A 13,865-nucleotide genomic window follows, 5' to 3' on the forward strand; every position below is an offset into this window, starting at 1 on the left:
AGCTGCTTGTAATATTTTCTCTTTGATCTGGGAATTCTGGAACCCGGCTATAATATTCCTAGGACTTTTCTTTTTGGGATCTTTTTCAGGAGGTGATTGGTGAATTCTTTCAACCTCTATTTTGCCCTCTGGTTCTAAAACATCAGGGGAATTTTCCTTGAGAATTTCTTGAAAGACGATTTCTAGGGTTTGTTTTTTTTTTGATCATGGATTTCAGGTAGTCCAATAATTTTTAAATTATCTCTCCTGGATTTATTTTCCAGGTCAGTGGTTTTCTTAATGACATATTTCACATTGCCTTCTATTTTTTATTTGTTTGGATCTGTTCAATAGTATCTTGATTTCTCATAAAATCACTAGCTTCCATTTGCTCCAGTCTAATTCTGAAGGAATGATTCTCTTCAGTGAGCTTTTGAGATTCTTTTTCCAACAGGCAAATTCAGCTTTTTAAGGCATTCTTCTCCTCATTGCCTTTTTGAGCCTCTTTTGCCATTTGAGTTAGTCTGTTTTTTAAGGTATTATTTTCTTCAGTCAGTTTGTTGATAATTTTCTTGCATCATTCTCATTTCTCTTCCCAATTTTTCCTCCACTTCTCTTATTTGTTTTTCAAAATCCTTCTTAAGGTCCTCTATGGCCTGTAACCAGCTCATGTTTTTTTTTTTTTGGAAGCTTTTGGTGCAGGAGTTCTGACTTCACTGTTTGCCTCCTGTTCCATGCTTTGATCCTTTTTTCCCCAAAATAGGAATGTAAAGTTGGGTTGCTCTGCTTGCTTTGCTTCCTTTGCCTGCTCATGTTGCCACTCAATTACTTGACTTTTCAGCTTTTTGCCACAGTAGGACTCTGCTACCAGACAGGGGAGCTTCGTTCCAATCACTGGGGTTTTCTCAGCTGCCGAAGGTATTAATTGGATGCCCTCTCTGAAGCTCTGGGAAACTGTTCACACACCTTAGGACCTCCACCCAAGATAGCAATCCAGATCCAAGCAGGTTAAAGCAAGAGCGATTACTCCTCAGACTGGTTGCTTGGTCCCCCTACAATCTGCAGGCCAGGAGCTGAAGTTGCCATGTGGCTGCAGCTGCATGGCCTCTGCACCTCAGTTGCTTCTCACCCTGGGCAAAGGCCAACCACACTCCCAAACTACTAGATCCCAAAGTTCACACTGCACTCACCTCTCACTTTGTCCTTAGCATCTATGTCTTGATAATTCTGGAAACCACCACAGCTTCTGGTGATCTGAAGTCCCGTCAGCTAGCGGCTGTCAGGCCCGCCCTAAAGCTGAAATCTTTGGCTCCCAGAGCACTGCGCTGGCTGCTCCCTGCAGTCCTGCCGGGCTGTCTTCAGTGGGAGGTGACCTTCTCTGGGTCATTGCTTCTCTGTGTCATTTTGTGGCTTCTGTAGCTCCAAAGATTCTTCACAATCACCTTTTACATGAATTGGAGGAGGTGGGAGTTGGAGCCCCGAGGAAGTCCTGTTTCTACTCCGCCATCTTCTTCACATCTCTTGTCTTCCTGATTTTCTAGACTTGTCAACTTGGCATGTTGATCTCATAAAGTACTTAGGAATGACCTGAAAAAGCATAACTTTTAGGACAGCTGAATATAATATGATATAATGAATATGAATATGAAATGATATATGTTACGATATGATATATAATACAATATGACATGATCTGATAGAATATAGAATATAGTATAATATAACAAATATCCTATACTAAAGTATATGCTGTATCTATCATATAATTAATATAATAAATAGTGTATATATATATATATATATATATATATATATATAACTTAAGGGCAAGCGAATATTAGCAATTATATTAGCAATGTAATGGAAATGGGAATAAATGAAAACAAAAAAATGCTAAATATAAAAAGGATTAGGAGGCAGTATCATATGATTTACATGAAGGAAAGAACCTTAAATTAGGACTCAAAAGACCTAGTTTCTAGTTTTCTTTCTGCCATTAACTGTGAGTGTTATAATGAGTAAATCACTTGGGTATCTACCTTCTCAACTGTAAAAGGAAGGGGAGGGAATTGGAATAGTTGAGATCAAAGATCCCTATTGTCGCTTTCCTCTGATACAATCTGTGCCCTTTCTGTACCTCAGAATCATCAGCTATAACATGAGGAAGGGTTGGACGATCTCTAAGGCCCTTCTCAGCTCTGAGATGCTATGCTTTGTTTCATACATGCAAAATATTGTGCTTTACTTAAGTTATTCCTTTTTTTACCTAATGATTTTCATAAGATATTTTGGATTATACTTTGTGGTATTCTTTGGTTGTCACTTTGTGGGTCAAAGTTGTGATAATTAAGTATTTTTGGAGTTCGCCACTCTCCAGGTACACAATTCAGTAACTTTTAAAGGAGGAACATGAATGTTTATTTTATGCTCAGTGATAGGGATATGATGACTGCTCTTTGAGTGGTGAATACCTAACATACAATTTCCATTAAGCTATCTTACCTTGTAATGCCAGAAACTTTTTAGTTGGATGAATAACTATTTAAGTCACAACTGAAGTGCATTTTTGATTGATGGAGATTCCACATTTCTTTACTTTGTATACTTTTAAAGAGACCTTTGAAACATGGTTAGATATTCCTCACTTTTACATCAGAGGATTTAGAAATGGGAGGTATATTGGATTTTAGCTAGAATAAGCTGTCTCTTTTAGAGATGTGGAAACTAGAGGGCAGAAAAAGTCATTTAAACTAATTTTTTCACAGAGTTCACAAAGGTAGTAAAATAACAGATGAGAATTAAGCCAATTTTTAGCTTTCTCCTACATGGAAACAGCAGTGAAATGATGGATTAAGAGAGTTGAAACTCATAGGAAAATCCAACATTTAAACAAAAGAGGTTTGCTTAATAACATGAAAAGGATATTAAACAAGGATATAAATTCATTCATTTGAGAGTAACTTCCCTGCTCTACCTTTGTCAAAGGGAACCTATACTGAGTAAGGTGTGTCAATCCTGAGGAGTTCCTGACTCTTCATGCACTGAGCATTGACAGGGGTCAAATCTCAGTCCCTTTGGCCAATTGAGTCTCAAGGATGGTTTCATTGACTTCTAGGGAAAAGACAAGCTTAATCTTAGTGAAATAACTGTTGCCCCTATCAAATGTAGTCACTATCTCTAAAGCAATCCTTCAGCATCTGTTTGAATTTTAGATGTTTTTCAGGTTTGGATAATATGTTATTCTGAGTATAATGTTATTGTTGTTGTTTCAAACTCCAATGTTTGTAATAAAGATTGAAGAAGGGAGCAAAGAACCATTTCAGTTATATTTTGATGGAACCCAGCTCTATCATTTGATTATTTATGGACTCTTGGAGAAGTCACTGTCCTCTTAGATGTTCAAAGAACAAGACACTCCATTTCTCAGCTTCACGCATTTACTTTGCTGTCCCCCATGCTTGGTATATTCTCCCTCCTACTTGAGCTACTGACATCCCTTTAAGTCTTTATTGAAATTCCATATTCTATAGGAAGCCTTCCCTATTTCCTCTTGATTCCACTGCTTTCCCTCCCTTAATTATTCTCTATTTATCTTGAATATAGTTTGTTTCGTATATATTTGTTTGCATATTATCTCTGCCATTAGATTTTAGTCTCCTTGCAGACAGACACTGTCTTTTTCCTCTTTGGGTGTTCTTAATGCTTAGTATAGTGCCTGGCATATAGTAGGTCCTTAACGTGTATTGAATTAAATTGCATTTTACATCTCTGTGCCTCAGCTTTCTCATCTATAAAGGAGGAGGTTGACCTGATGCCCCTGAGAGTTCTCAATCTCTTGATCGTGTATTGTGGCACTAATGTGGACACTCCATTCAGTGGCATTGGTCAGGGTTCTTAATTCTTTCAAAGTTTTTTTTACATCTTTATGATGTTACAATTGTATAAATTGTTCTTTTAGTTCTGCTCACTTCATTCTGCATCCATCTATACACATCTTCCTAGGTTTTTTCTGAAATGGTTTCTTTCATCATTTCTTACCAAGCAGTAAGATCACAACCTGTTCACTGCTTAATCCTGTGCAACTCTTGTCCATTCCTTCTCTGACATCTTCCACAGGGTCCACCCAAAGGGCTTTAGGCCTTCCTTTCAATTTATTGACATTTTATGGATGCCAGTAGAGCATTTGGTCAGTCCGTTGTTTACTCTCCATTCTCTCTATACAATTTCCCCATCTTCTTTTCCATTCATAGATCTCTCTTTTAAAATTAAATTTTATTTTGTTTTCCATTCTAAATTTTTTCCCTCCCACATTTCCCTCCTCTATTCACTAAGAAAACAAGAAAAACAAAACAAGTATTTTAGACATGCAAATTTCCACATTAGCTTTGTTTAAAAAAAAATGCTTCAATCTACACTTTGTAAGTCTAATAATTAGCTGACCGTAGGCAAGTCACTTAGCCGTGTTTGCCTTAGCTTCCTTATCTATAAAATGAGTGTAATAGTAATGGCATTTAAAGATTCCCCTGTATTGGCTTGGTTTTTGGTTTGATTGTGTTAAAACCCAGAGCTTGTTAATTCCACTTGTGGGATGGATTTGTTGACGTGAAAAGAGGGTACTGAACTGGGATGAGCTGATGACTTAAATTTAGAGAGACACAAGAAAAGAGAGAGGCAGAAGAACTTTTTGGAAGCATCACCTTTGGAGGCAGAGAGAGACTGAGAGGAGAGCTGCCACCCAGAGCTGCCAAGGACTGAGGAGACATGGCTGTTTTGCTGGTACTTTGTCTGTCTGTTTTGATGTTGTTTTGCCAGATTTGTCCACTGGTGAAGGACAGTCCTATTGTTGCAGAAGTATGGGAACCTTGCTGTTGGTTCAGAGCTACTGAGACTGTTCTGCAGACAGAGAGTGAATTCTGTCCATTGGTGAAGGACAGTGCTCTTGTTGCAGAATTCTTGGAACCTTGCTGTTGGTTCAGAAGCTCTGAAGAAGGATTTTCTTGTTGTATGTTTACAGAAATCCTGGAAGAGGGTTTTGCTAATGTTTTCAGGGGTCCTAGGACTGTTCTGCAGGCAGAGAATGAATTAATGAAGAGACTGACAATGTATCTTGTGGCCTTGCTAAGCTTTGTCTCCCCAGGAACAAAGATTGCTGAGAACTTGCCTCAGTGTCAAGATGAAGAAAAGACCTCCATTTGGGTATTAAGTGCTGTGCTTAAGCTTGTTGTAACTCTGGGATAGATTCAATTGTGATCCAGGGGTGGGGAACTTTTGACCTTTTTGTGCTCTGTGATTGAACAAATGAATGTACTTTACTTATGATTGGAAACTAATCTCCATTTGAGAACAGGGGCTTTGTGATGGACTAAATGAATGTACAGCTTAGGGGTGGAGTAGTATTAGAAGAGGGACTTTGGGATTGATTAAATGAATGTAATGTCCTGGGGGTAGGGAAGTACTTGATTAAATCAGGTAGTACTTGGAGATTATTTAATTTAAACACTTGGTAAATGCTGTATTTTGAATGATGTCATATTTTGATTCCCTCTGTTCTTAATTAAAATGGAGAGCACCTATGCTGGTATTTTGAACCTTGGGAAGTTGCCTTTGCTTGGCATTACATTACAATGAGCTGGAGAAGGAAATGGCAAATCACCCCAGTATCTTTGCAAAGAAAATCCCAAATGAGATTACCAAAGTTGGACATGACTTAAAACAACTGAACGACAATAAGAAGAACGCCATGTGCCAGATATCTCTGCTCTCCACCACTTCTCTCATTTTAAAAATCTAGTTTTGTTGTTTTCTTATTGAGAATTTTTTTCTTCTTTAATTTAACTTTTAAATTAGATTGCATTTTTTCAATCAATAAAATCTAAAAAATATTAACAAAATCTATTTTCTCTCATTCCAACTTCTCTCTCATTAGGACAAAAGTTGGGGGAGGTATTGAAACAAACATAGTCAAACAATACAAATTCCTACACTGGCTACATACAAAGAAATATGGGTCTCATTCTGCATCCTGAGTCCATCATCTCTCTATCAAGAAGCAGAAAGTACACTTTATCATTGGTATCCTGGAATCATGGTTTGTCATTGATCAGGGTCCTTAAGTTTTCTTGTGTTTATGATGTTGTCATTATTGTATAAATTGTTTTCTTTGTTCTGCCCATTTCATTCTGCATCAGTCCATACAAGTCTTCCCCCTTTTTCTCTGAAATGGTCCCTTTCATCCTCTATATTGTAATTTATTCAGCTATTCCCCAATTGATGGGTATCTTCTTAGTTTCCAGTTCTTTGCCACCACCAAAAAGGAACTGGTATGGATATTTTAATATGTGTCCTTTTCCTCTTTATTTAATCTATTGTGTGTATAGGTCCATTAGTGGCATTACTGGGTCAAAGAGCATCCACAGGTTAGTAACTTTTCATGTTTAGTTTCAAATAGCTTTCTAGAATGGCTAAATCAATTCACATACCCAGGAACAGTGCATCAATGTGTCTCTTTTCCAACAGCTCCTCCAGTATTGTTCATTTTCCTTTTTTTCTTTTTCATCCTTGCCAATTTGGTAGATATGAGATGGAATTTCAGATTCTCTTTCATTTGCATTTCTCTGATTACTAGTTGTTTAGAACATTTTTTCACATGATTACTGAGCAGTTAGATTTCTTCCTTAGAAAACTTCTTGTGCAAATACTTTGACCATTTTCAATAACAGAATGACTCTTATTCATCCTTAGAAAGCAGAACCATTTCAAGGCAGCTAGGTGGCACAGTGAATAGAGCACTGGCCCGGAGTCAGGAGGACCTGAGTTCAAATCCAGCCCCAGACACTTAGCACTTACTAGCCATGTGACCTTGGGCAAGGATACCAGACCTGGAGTCACCAGACTGGTGACACCAGACCTGGAGTCAGGAAGACTCATGTTCCTGAGTTCGAATCTGGCCTCAGACAAGTATTTACTAGCTGTGTGACCCTGGTCAAGTCACTTAATTCTATTTGCCTCAGTTTCCTCTTCAATAAAGTGAGCTGGAGAAGGAAATGGCAAACCACTCCAGTATCATTGGAAAGAAAACCTTAAACAGGATCATGAAAAGTCGGATATGACTGAAAAAGACTGAACAACAACAAACAAAAATTTAAAATTTCAATCTTACTTTCTATACTCAGTCATTAACTGTTCTTCTATCCATATATTTAAAAGGTGATCTCTTCCTTCCTCCTCTAGTTTATGATGTTACCCTTTACATTAAAGACATGTATCCATTTAGAGTTTATCTTAGTACACGTTGTGAATTTATTAAGGTATATATTGTGGATCAGTTCTCGTACCAAAGTTTTTCTTGGAAATATATTGTAACTCATTCACTCATGCTTTGGTTTACACCTTCTAAAATCAATGTTGAGTTCTGATAATTTATCTTCTGTACATCCTACCTCATTCAAAGTACTTGTATTATCTTACCTGAAAAACATACATTAGAGTATAAAAACGAGTATGAATTCAGTGCATGTTTTTCTGCCAATTCTTAATTTAGATTCAAGACATTCTTGAGGGTTTGGACACTAACCTTAACTTTGAATTTGTCATATAATATTGTTCAAACTCCTTATGCTTCCACACTGAAGATTTTAGGGAATTCATATTAATCAGTATGCTCAAATCTTGAGGCAGCATGGGTCAGCATAAAAAAATACTAGACAAAGTCAGGGGACTGTGATTGATATTAACTAACTACATGGCTTTGGGCAAGTTTGTACAAAATGAGGGTTTGTCCAACAATGATTTCCAAGGTCCCTTTTAGCTCCAAACAAATACAATTTGATAATTAATACTCCTAAGTGTTTTACATTGCACAAAGGGATGATACAATTATAAAATAATTATTTTATCATTACTACTATGATGGTGCTTAACTTATTCCTACTAACAAATGAATTCTCCAGACATTATGTCTTAAGCTTTTTTTCTGCAGATAAATAATTTTTTTTATGTTAAATAAATAGATAAGCATATTTAAGGCATAGTCAGTGGCAGCACACACCAACCTCCAAATTCCTTTTATATATTATACCAGTTATAGGCGGTTTAATAAATTTCTTGCATGTTAACCAAGATGCAATATCCTTGAAATGACTAAAACTAGTTAGTACCCAATGTCTACATCCTGGGCAAGTCTCCACAGTTCTTCTTGATTGAGTGCTGACACTAAGGAATAAGAGAAAAAAAAAATCAGAGATTTTGATATAGTCCTGATTCTGCAGAGAAGATTTGAAAGAGGGCTTTTTAATTTTAATTTTTCATATGAATGAGGCTTTGAGTTTGAAGGATCATTGGAGTTTAGGATAATCCACCATTTTATGGATAAAGAGAATAAGCCCCACAGAAGTTAAAACTTATTTTACCCAAGGTCACACTACTAGTTAGTAGAAAGGCAAGACCTAGAAATAGGTTTTAATTCAATTCAAAGTATGTTAATTATTTGCTTAGTCATGCAAGGAAGATATAAGAAATAAGTGATGCCAAAGACTTGTAATTTACACAGAAACCTCACTGATATATCATGAATCTCCTCTTTTAAAAAAAGAGTTAGAAGCATTGTACATAGTCAGCAACAAATAACTGCATAAAAATGAGTTTTTACTATTGGAAAAGTTCCAATGAGACTAAAGCATTTCACCCAAAGATTTTTGTAATGTTACTGCTGACAGCCCATGCTAACACTACTCTGTTGATAATTTATTAATAATAATATAAAATAATAATTTTATTAATATGAAATTCTGTTGAATGAGAAAATCCATGATAGAAATCCATTTACAGGTTTCTGTCTACCCATGATATGGTAATCATTGCATATGGAATCCAGTGACTTGGGTTTGAATCTTGGCAATGTCTTCTGCTTTCTGTATGATATTGGGAAGCCACTTTAATTCCTTGAGCCTCAGTTTTCTTATCTATAAAATGGAGATAATAATACCCACATTCCCTTCCTCTCAGCATTGTTGTAAGACTCAAAGGAGATAATATATGTAAAATGCTTTGTAAATTGTGAAGTGGCATATGATATCAACTCTTATGAGGAGCCAGCCAACCCATTTAGTGAAGATGTCTGTCATTTGAATACTATATTTATACACAGTAGCTATACTTGAGTAGCTATATATACATGAAATATGCATGATAAAACTTTACACCATTTAAAATTTTCAAAAGATCATGGGGTTCAGAGTTGGAAAAGAGCTTAGCAAGCATTCTTTCCTGAACCTTCATTTTTTTGGAGGGGGAAGGCAAGGCAATTGGAGTTAAATGATTTGCCCAAGGTCACACAGCCAGTTAAGCATCAAGTGTCTGAGGCTGGATTTGAACCCAAGTCCTCCTGACTCCAGGGCTGGTGCTCTATTCACTCACTACACCATCTAGCAGCCCTCCTGAACCTCATTTTATGGATGAGGAAGCTGAGGGCCAGAAAAGGGAAAATAATTCCATAGTCATCAAGGCAACAAGTAGGAGAGATAAAATTTAGTCCTTCTACTTTTAGTGCTTTTTCTGTTACAGTGTACTACTCACAGAGATAAGAATTCCATCATTCATTAATTCATTAAATTCAATGAAACATTTATAATAAATCTACTACATGCAAGAGATTGTACTTGGGAAAGATAGATTAAAGAAAACACACACACACAAGATCTCTACCCTCAAATAATTTATAATCTAATTATAGGAATGAGACAAATAATTCCAAGAGAGAATATTATGATAAATGTACTCATGGGGTCAAGAAAAAGGAGCTATGAGGAACTTGAAGGGAGAAAGATCACTTTTTATTGTGGAACCTCAAAGAAGAGAATCTGCTCAAAGACCATTCAGATTTTGTCTGTTTCTTCCAGGTCTAACACAGTGCTTTGCATTCAGTAAGTATTTAGGGTTCTTTGAGTTGAATTGAATTGAGTTATATTGAGATGATACCTAAGCTAGACTTTGAAGGAATATATGGAAGGATTTCAGCATTGATTCCACAAATGTTTATTGATCACATAATGAAGGAAATGATGTACAACTAGTGTAATTCAAGATAGAGTAGGGAGAAAGTTAAGAGGGAGAGAAGAGAGGACCTGGAAGGCCAAGAACTCCCAACACAATTGTACAATTTCTAGGGTGGTATAAAATGAAATCTTACTTAGTTCCACATTTGGGGGAAAGTCTGACCCAACCCTTGAGGACCTATTGGTTGCCTGTTGTTACCCCTGCTTAGTCTAGGATCCCCAACTTCCCACTTTTCCAATGGTGGGGGGAGGGAGAAGGAGAAAATCTCTGTCTACTTAAAGAATTTCAAATCGGCTCATGTTCCAGAGTCTGATCCTTGTAATGAAATGCCAAAAGAAAGGCAACTTCCCAAGGTTCAGAATACCAGCATAGGTGCTCTCCATTTTATTCAGTAACAAACCCAGAACAGAGAAGATCAAAACATGACATCATTCAAAATACAGCATTTACTAAGCATGATTAAATAATCTCCAAGCACTACCCCACCCCAGGACCTTCCAATCATTCAATCAATTACAAAGTCTCTGTTCTAAATACTTCTCCACCCCTAGGCTATACCTTAATTTAATCCACCACAAAGCCCCTCTTCTCAAATGGAGATTAGTTTCCAAACATAAGGTCAAAAGTTCCCCACCCCTGGATCACAATTGAATCTACCCCAGAGTTACATCAAGTTTAAACACAGCACTTAATACCCAAATGGAGATCTTTTCTTCATCTTGACACGAGGCAAGTTCTCAGCAATCTTAGTTCCTGGGGAGACAAGGCTTAGCAAGGCCATAAGATACATTGCCAGTCCCTTCATGAATTCATCCTCTGTCTGTAGAACAATCCTAGAACCTCTGAACACATCAGCAAAACCCTCTCCCAGGATTTCTGTAAACATACAACCAGAAAATCCTTCTTCAGGGCTTCCGAACCAACAGAAAGGTTCCCAGACCCCTGCAACAACAGCACTGTCCTTCACCAGTGGACAGTATTCACTCTGTCTGCAGGACAGTCTTCAGACCCCTGCAACAACAGCACTGTCCCTCACCAGTGGACAGTATTCACTCTCTGTCTGCAGGACAGTCTCAGGGCTTCTTAGCGAACAGCCAGGTTCCAGGACTTCTTCAACAAAAGGACTGTCTTTCACCAGTGGACAAATCTGGCAAAACAACATCAAAACAGACAAAGTACCAGCAAAACAGCCATGTCTCCTCAGTCCTTGGCAGCTCAGGGGGCAGGTCTCAAAAGTCCAGGGCAATTCAAAGCGGCCACCAGCAATTCTCTTAGTCTCTCTCTCTCCACGAGGTGCTGCTTCCAAAAAAATCTTCCGCCTCTCTCTTATCTCTCCAAATCTATGTCACCACCTCCTCCCAGTTCAGGACTTTCTTTTCACATCAACAAGCCCATCCCACAGGTGGGATTAACAAGCTCTGGGTTTTAACACAATCAATTTGAAAACCAAGCCAATACAGGGGAATCTTTAAATGCCATTACTATCACAATCCTGTAGTTCCAAAATTCCTAAGCTTCCCTTTTCTGGGGCAACTTCTATTTCCCATGATCCTGAGTCAGTCCTTTCTTCCAGCTGAAAATAACAATACTACCCATCAGTCTGCTCACTGATAAGAGGCTGCAAGAGTTAGCGCACACTGGGCTTACAGGAGGAAAGATGTGGGTTAAATTTCTGGAACATATACTAGATTGTGTAACTCTAGGCAAATTACATCCTTTCTCTGAAACTCAGTTTCCTCATTTGTAAAACCAGGGAGTTTTAGTTGATGACCTCAAGAGTATCCTCTAGCTTCTAAAGCTAAGGTCTATTTCCAAATCTTTCAAACTTGAAGTACTCATGATTTTTTTTCTTGTCCTGCTCTCCCTCTTCCTTCCCCCAAATAAAACAAAAGCAACATCCCTTCATTGACCAATACTGAATTGATCTCTTTAAAGAAAACTGGTGTGCATGTAGCAACTTCAGGATCTAGTCCAGTAAGTTTTTTTCTCATCAAAATTGTTTCCAGCTGAAGTCACATTTGGCAAAGTTAAATGCCTCAGAATGTAAAGATGGCCCTTCTCCAGGGTCAGATCTCCATAAAGCTTCTTCCTTTTCCAGTTTGCATCCAGCCATGTTTGTATGAATGAGATCAGATTTTCTTCAGGCAGTAATGATCAAGATGGATGAAAAATTAGAAAGGTTAACTCTTCAGCCTGAGACACCAGGGATCTTCATTTCATAAGACATGAAAATAAGTCACTTCGTGAGCCTAGAAAGGACACAATGATTTTGTGTCTTGTAGTGGAATTACTGGAAAACAAAGTGACAGTACTCAATCTGTGAGTTGTGGTAGTACCCGGGAGACTTTTTGTGGAATAAAGTAAAGATTCCATTTGTTTAAGAAATGCAACTATATATTGTTATCTAGGTATGAAAGAGTAACTTGAATATTATAAATGGATGCTAGGTTTGTATATAAACAGTCTGTGGAGACATTGCAAAGTACAGAACTATTGCTTTGAAGATAGGATTTCATGAAAAAAAAAGCATCTTGTGATATGCATAGGAGGAAGAAAATGATGCTTATTGATGTTAAGAAAACATTTTTTTACAAATGTAAACTTTAAAAATACCTATAGATCAAACTCGTGACTGGACAAGAAGACCGTTCCTAAATCCACCAGCTAACAATGAAGCTTCCTCTACAACAAAGCAGTGGAATTCAGGATGGTTATTGTTGTTGGTTTTTTTTTGTTTTGTTTTGCTTTTTGGAGGGCAATTGGGGTTAAGTGACTTGCCCAAGGTCACACAACTAGTTTTTATGTTAAGTGTCTGAGGCCGGATTTGAACTCGGGTCCTCCTGACTCCAGGGCCTGTGCTCTATTTACTGTGCACATAGCCGCCCCAAGTTATTGTTGTTTTTTGTTTGTTTGTTTGTTTGTTTTTTAAGCAATCAGGGTTAAGTAACTTTCTCAAGGTTACACTGCCAGGTGTTTCTGGGTGGGTGCTAAGTGTCTGAGCCCGGGATTCGATCGCCAGGTCCTCTCAACACTGGAGCCGGTGCTCTTACTCACTGTGCTACCTGGCCGCCCCTATTGTTGTTTTTTAAAGTTAATTATTCTGTAAATCAACTAGGGTTTTATTTGGGGTTTTTTTGGGGGGGTATTTGAGTTTTTTTCACAATCAGACCTCAAGTCTGAGGTCATTGTATTCACACAGCCTGAATTGCATATAGAGGAAAGAATGATGGTTTGGAGAGTTGGAGAACTTAGGTTTATATTCTGCTTCTTTACCTTGCTCCTAGAAGTCAGTTAACTTCTCCAGGCCTCAGTTTCCCCATCTGTAAAATCAGGAGGAGAAATAAAGTTACTTCTAAGAGTACTTCAAACTTTAGTCCTATGTTGGAAATAAAATATCTATTGTTTTCATGTTATTTTAGTCACTGGGGCAGAGAAAGGAATGCAAACTTTTCTGGAAGTAATTCAGAAAAAATATACAACCCATCACTGGTTTCCGAGTTCTTTATCTTAAGTTTCCAGAGATCCTGGTTTTATATAGTTTTGTTTTTTGAGTTTTTATTTTTTTCCTTTTTTGAAACATTCTAAGAATCAACTCAGGGCCTACTCTTTTGTCACTGGATCTAAAACAGCCAGACCTTAATGTGACCATTTTTTTTCTGTGTATCTTGTCTCCCCTCAAAATTATGTTGTTGAAGTCACAATATGTTAAGCTTTTTTTGTTTCTCCCACAGTACCTAGCACAATAGCTTGTGTGTACATATTCATTTGTTGAATGAACATAATGGTTGTGCCTAGGGTTGGATTCTAAACTCCCTATCTTGCTATGACTGCTT

General features: G+C 37.5%; 1 protein-coding gene and 1 long non-coding RNA gene across 2 annotated transcripts in view; one reads left to right on the forward strand and one right to left on the reverse strand.

Annotated features, from left to right (window-relative positions):
- The window catches only part of ARHGAP6 (Rho GTPase activating protein 6), a 703,646-nt gene that overhangs the window by 235,236 nt on the left and 454,545 nt on the right, over positions 1-13,865 (forward strand). The window lies entirely within an intron of this gene.
- The window catches only part of LOC138142071 (uncharacterized), a 123,020-nt gene continuing 119,541 nt past the window's right edge, over positions 10,387-13,865 (reverse strand). The window contains exons 7-8 of the long non-coding RNA XR_011163338.1: positions 13,306-13,352; positions 10,387-12,281 (exon numbers count right to left, since the gene is read on the reverse strand). This is a non-coding gene — a long non-coding RNA (uncharacterized lncRNA). The remainder of the gene's footprint in view (positions 12,282-13,305; positions 13,353-13,865) is intronic.

This window comes from Petaurus breviceps, unplaced genomic scaffold (genome assembly GCF_028583685.1).
Source record: "Petaurus breviceps papuanus isolate PSGF00001 unplaced genomic scaffold, PetGlider_PUasm1.0 90515, whole genome shotgun sequence".
Lineage (NCBI taxonomy): Eukaryota > Metazoa > Chordata > Mammalia > Diprotodontia > Petauridae > Petaurus > Petaurus breviceps.